We start from the raw sequence: 6,750 nt of genomic DNA, 5'->3' as shown, positions 1-6,750 counted from the left end.
GCTGAACTATCGGTCTAAATCAGGTATTACCTTTCCATGTAATGCTGCAATTCCCAATTCCCCAGTTGGCATATTGTTTATAACTTCTCCTTTTTGACCACAAACCACAGTCAGCTTTTTCTCAGTATTAGATATCTCATATCTCATTTCTCATATCTCTGTCAAACAAAGCTAACCACTTCCTCTCTGGCATGGGCCACACTAACCCCACACTTCCATGTGGTACATCTGTACACAACACTACATCCACATTCAATTCTGCCATTGGAGCCTTTAACAGCCTAAAGGGTCTGCCTATGAGCTTGATTGTTTTCCAAAGTATACACATTGTTTTGGAAGGAAAGCTGGGAAGTTGGTCATTAATCCGTTGCATCTGTTGTCATGAGAACCTTTGGACAGGAACAAGGCCTTGCTGTCTGACCCGGGGAGGGAACAGAGGCGTGTGTATGCATATAAATGTGTATGTCTCACTGCTAGAAATGAATTAGGTTCAGTAAACTTATACCCATTTCATTGTCTCTTGAGAGATCATCATTTCCAACCATCCTTGCATTTTCTGCCAACATAGAACAACAACTTTTATTAAGGCTCACAAGGGGGTAAAGTAATGCCCCTTTTTATTTAGTAATCTGTGGGCTAGCTCTTGGTTGAAGGGCTAAACAGGCCCTGTAGTGTCCCATCCATTAAATAAATAAATAACTCTTTCACTATTAAATGGCAGGTAAATATATTGGCGAAGAACACCTTTAATACTTATTCCCAACACCACCCATTTTCCAACAATTTTGCAAAATACTGTTACTACTGGCTTTTTATTCTAAATAAAAATAATATGTTGAGGCACACAGAGAGAAGGGGGTCACTCACATGTGGTCTTCACATCCCTGCCTCCCTTGGTGTGGGGTTCCAGTCACCAAGTTGAATAGCCGCCCACACTGCCTCCATCCGCATCGCTGAAGCCCCTGCCCCCCCTCAGCCGTGACGGCCAGCTGACATGTTGTGACATGGTGCCAGAGCCCAAGGAGGATGCTACCCCCAGCACTGACTTTTTATTATTGTTTTCTTGGTGCATGTGCAGATATGTAGATCAGATTCCTGGATCTGTCCAAACCACAACACAGGAGGGGGAACTGTTTATCATTAATGAATTGTAATGGTTTTGTTGGCATTGTTACAATACATATCTTGATCAGGGTTTAACTGTTATAAATATCCAATATTCATTCAAAAAAATGTGTCATAGGCCATCTTTATTGTTAATTCAACCAGCAATGTACATGTAGGGAAAATTCCACATATCCTACAAATAATGTAAAAATTAACTGTATTTTAAGCCATACCTTTTTAAAAACAAATTTAAAGACCAAAAAGTAAATAAAAAGAAAATAATGGTTCCACATTTAGAAAATGATGCCACTCTCTATAGATGACTGGCCTACTGATTTAACTTGGATGCTGTCAGCAGAGAAATTGTTTGATTTTCCGATGACTAATCCAATATCATTGAGCAGTTAAAATGAAGGGGATCGGGTCAAGGTCATAGTCAATGGTGCATTTTATTTTCTCAGAGTAAGATAGTTGTATTTGCTTGGAGAAGAAAAAGGCTTTTTTTTAATACTATTTCCTTTTTATTCTATTGTTAAAAGTCCCTGAGGTGCGATTTTAAAAAGGGCCAGTCTTTTTTGGTTACTAGCTTTGTTAGGTCTCATTGAAATGTCACTAAGAAAGTTGGTGACAATAAAAGGATTTGCTAAAGCTCCAGAATATTGGCAGACAATTTTTTGATAAAGTATCCAAAATTAGAGCTTTTTCAGTCAGTCAAACTTTTAAAAAATCTAATAAAGGAAAAGAGCTAATTGGATAATGACATGAGGATCACATGTCTCTATAAATATTTTACTGTGCAAGTCATTCTTTCTCGGTTTGAATCGGTGGCATCAGACTGTCTGGTCTTCCTCGTTGCTACTCGTGGCATAAGCATACAGTATGGTGAACTATCAGAATACTAACAGGCTGATTGGACAGTTAGAGTTAGACTTACATATTTGCCCACGGGTGTCTCATTGATATTCAGGGGCCGCCTTGTCCGAGTGTATTAGAGAACTGACAAAGTAGATCCCATCATGTCAGCCAGCAGCCTGGTCAGATAAACATTGTTGTGTCAAAAAAGAAAAAATGTCAGTCCCTTCAGACCCTACCTTTTCAAGCAACCTTGTAATTTTTAATTGACATTTACTGCTGACATTTGGAAATGGCCTCATCCTTCTCTTATTGTTAGACCTTATGCATTATCCTCTTGTGTGTGTGTGTGGTGTGTGTGTGTGTGTGTGTGTGTGTGTGTGTGTGTGTGTGTGTGTGTGTGTGTGTGTGTGTGTGTGTGTGTGTGTGTTGTGTGTGTGTGTGTGTGTGTGTGTGTGTTGTGTGTGTGTGTGTGGTGTGTGTGTGTGTGTGTGTGTGTGTGTGTGTGTGTGTGTGTGTGTTGTGTGTGTGTGTGTGTGTGTGTCGTGTGTGTGTGTGTGTGTGTGTGTGTGTGTGTGTGTGTGTGTGTGTGTGTGTGTGTGTGTGTGTGTGTGTGTGTGTGATGTGTGTGTGTGTGTGTGGTGTGTGTGTGTGTGTGTGTGTGTGTGTGTGTGTGTGTGTGTGTGTGTGTGTGTGTGTGTGTGTGTGTGTTGAATTTAGGGTCAGCGCTTTGTAGTCACGAAAACATAGGCCAATAGAGAAATAGGGTACAAGAGAGTGATGGGGTGACATCATCCTCCTTTCACTTCTCATTAGTTGGTTTCAGTTTATGAGACGGGCCCTAAAGCACTGATTTTTCGGGTGTTTGTCCATTCCTTCATTCCTCAAACTGATTTCAGTGCTTGACTCTAAACCTTTTGGGTCTTTTTTGACTGCCCTTGGAATCGCACAGCAGTGTTTGTAATTACTTCATTGCCCCTGATTGACATTTCCAGTGATTTGCTTATTTCTCATGAATTCCCTCTTTGCTTTAACTGAGCTGCTTCACCCATTGCTTGTGTTAATTGTTCTCGGTTTGCCCTCAAGCATTGCAGAGTGAGCAATGGGGACATGTTTTTGTAGACAGAGAGAAAAAACATAACTAATTTTCCCTCTAAAGCCCTCACCAACTGCATTTATCATCCAAACAATAGTCTTGCCAACACACTAACCCCATAATGAACCCCTCTTCAGTGGAGTGAGGGGTAATGACGCTTCACCTACAATGCTCACAAGAAAAAAGATAAAAAAGGAAAGAAATTGAGAGAATAACGATCTTCGTGCAGAATCAAACGGCGTGTTCAGGCCCAGTGCCTGGATGAGATGGCGAAGCAGCAGCTATTGGTGTCTTGCAGCCATCAATCTTAGCTGGTGGCGTTCCAGAGCCAGCGAGCCCTCTGCTCTGACGGATGTTCAGATAATTGAGTTATCCATCTCGCCCAACTATCAGAGTTGCATAAAAATTATTCACCTGCTGGTGAATATTAAACACATAATGAGCCTCTTGTGTGTTTTAGGAGAAGTGGGTAAGGTTAAACACAGCATGTAATGAAATATGGACTCTTGTGTGGTTCCACCTCACTTGATTATGGTGTACTTAAATCAATTATGGTTGGCAACGTTCCTTCCATAACTCACAAAGCAGCCACTGAAGTTCTGCCCTTGTATTTGTCTGATTAGTTATCTTTTTAAATACTTAATCCTGAACATATTTGGATAAGAACAATTATTTTATGGCTTTCTGAATATGTGTACACTTGAATAAGACTAGAATATATCTTTATTGTCATCATACAAAGTACAATGACATGTATTTGGCAATTCTCACTGCAGTAAAACAAATAGAAACAATAAATAATAGCTCTGAGGGTTAAGGAATTTATGTATAAATAATACACATGTATTTTTTTAGCGCTGCTTTTTGTCTTGTTTAAAAAATGCTTCTATGTTTGTCCCTGTGAGGTTTAGTTAATTCATTTGTTATTGTCAATCTGTGGAGTCTTTAAAATGCCGTTTAGCTCAAATTGAGGACAAATGACACCAGAGATGTTTTGATACTTTATAGATGGATCTATTGATCAAGTATTGGTCCTCATTGTCAGGAGAGTCATACATCATAGCTTGTACAAAAATACAAACATTAACATTACAGCATCAAAGCCTTATCAAACAGCAAATGTCTGAACAAATGGATTGTCTGAAATCCATGAATTATTAGTCAGATTATGAAGAATTCAGGCAGCCATTAACTTCCCTTCATGCAGCAGTTGTGTACCATTAAAGAATCAATAGAGTAAATCAGAATGTACTGTTTGCCACATAAATGCTTTTCAGCAACAACACCACTCTGCACTGTAGTAGCAGATTAAAGGGCAAATGTAGAGTTGAATAAATAGATTCAGAGCCCGTTCTTCTCCTCGCTGTTTTCTTATTTTCCCTCCCCCATTCCTCACAATCCAATACAATGGACAGCCTGTGTGGATATGAGCATAAACTCCATCGTGCCCCCCCTCCCAGAGTAAATCAGCTGTGAGATTCCTAAACTGCAAACGTGTCAGAGTTGAAAATGTTAGCACTCTTAATGGAGGCTTGAAAAGGTTAGATCTGATAAAAAGCTGTCAGACGTCTACGGAAAATGATTTATAGCTTTATAATGGGACAGTATGCCTCATTTCTCCCTCATATGAAATGGGGGTTAAGACTTTTGGGTTTGCTATTATACATCATCTGGCTTGACCACTTTGACATTTGTTGAGACTTGAATGTACGAACATGTATTAGGTTTCCTCTTTTTGTTTTTGTAATTTTGAACGTCACGCTCTGTTGTCATGTAGATAATTCATGTCCTAGCATAATTAAAGGCGGACAACGCTCATCCTCTAAAAGTGCATATCGATCTCCATTCAAATGTGTTTTGCGCAAATGAGATTAGTGCCCGTCTTTTGTTGCAACACTTTTTTGCACACACATGGAAGCAAGACTACAATTAATGAGGAAGTCATAATTCTCAAGATTCTCACCAGACTGTTCCTACAACATCACTAATCTGCTCGCTGACACATTGGCTAATGAATAGACACAAATCTGATGTATGTGTTGTTTTATATTAGTTGACACAGCTGCAATTAGACATCTTGAGCTCTCTGAACTTTTTCCAATTATATCTGGAACTATAGACTGTAGATTTTACAGCTCCTAATAAAATTGCGTGGTTATTCTGTTATATTCTCTCAGAGCCGTCAACCCATTTGCGACATCAAATGATTTTTTTGATTCCAGATATTGTAAATTGCTGTCTTTTTTTAATGGAAATGTCCATCATTTTTTGTTGAACTTTCCAAATGACTCCCGACAGGAATGCCCAATTAATAACATTATGTGTTGCAGGAAATCTTTCATGAATTCAACAGATTTTAGCTTTCTCTTTCAAATATGTTTTCAGATTCGCAGATAATTAGCTTTTTATGTGTATGACTTGATCAATTAAAAAAGAGGCATTTTCTGAATGTTAGAAGGGCTTATAGTGCATTTAATGCAATATATAAGCAGCAGTAGCAGCAGGACCATCATCCAGCCAGAGCAGATAGGGGCTGTCACCTGAGAGGGGGGGACGCCCACAGGCCGAGGCTGCTGCTGATCCAATGAGGCCGGACATTACAGGGCTATCCCCAAGGACAGGTACTGATGCCTCTGGGGTGACAATGTGACAACTCCAAGACCTGTACCCTACCACACTTCACCTCACCTTCCCTTCAGATATGTTCCTAGCAAAGAAAGGGAGGAACATCATGTACTGTAAGAAGCACATTTCCATGCAATAATGGCCTTTGAACACTTCATTGGAATCATATTGACCTCATGCTTTACTTAACCTACAGTGTCAGCAATGTGTTAAGTTTCTTATAAAAGCCTTTCTATTGTGGTTTTAATAATTTTGCTTTTCAGGGTTATGTGGCTTGCTATTTATTTAATATGCATAAAAAAATGATGTTTTTAAAACAAAAGCACAAATATGATTTGTTTTCTGTTAAAGCACAAGCATCTCTAACATTGCCTCTAACATTGCCTTCTTCCTATGTATAGTTATAGATACCCCATGCAGAGCAGGAACGTGGCCTCTTTTATTGTTTCCTTTGTTATGACATCCTCTCGTAGAATATTCCACAGCTAGAAAAATAGCTATCCACAATGGTGGTTCCTTTAGGGCTTTGCAAGTGTTTGTTTTAGGGCACATCGGCACACAGAAGTGCGATGCTTGCCCCTAAAGCACAAGCAACCTGGAATATTAATGGCAAATGACAAGTCGGCTCTGATGCTTCAAGGATTTCATGCTTTTAAGGATGCACATTTGGCTGCATTGTTTAAGGGCGTCTGGGGTGTAATCCGCACTCTCAGGTCCTGCAGCAGCCTCAGGATTTAGCTCTGGTTAAGCCGCCATGTCTCCGATTTATTTTTGTAGGGTTGTATGTGTGCATTATCTAAATTTGTCATTTACCGTTGAGTGTGAGAGCAGCCTTGACACGGCCGCTGTGTGGATAAACGAGGAGCGGGACAGAAAGCGGCACCTCAGCGATATAATGTCCCTCCTCCTGTCTCTCTGCTAGCCTGTGACACTGTGAGATGGAGAAGAAAGCCTCGAGTTAAATGAGGTGCAAGCATGTCTGCGCCATGAATTCCTGTTTTGCCATGGAACTTTTTTAAAGATTAACGCACATTTTTTGTCAGCTTTCACAATGTATGTCATCAGACTTA

This window comes from Gymnodraco acuticeps, unplaced genomic scaffold, assembly GCF_902827175.1.
Source record: "Gymnodraco acuticeps unplaced genomic scaffold, fGymAcu1.1, whole genome shotgun sequence".
NCBI lineage: Eukaryota > Metazoa > Chordata > Actinopteri > Perciformes > Bathydraconidae > Gymnodraco > Gymnodraco acuticeps.
This window is presented reverse-complemented; position numbering follows the sequence as displayed.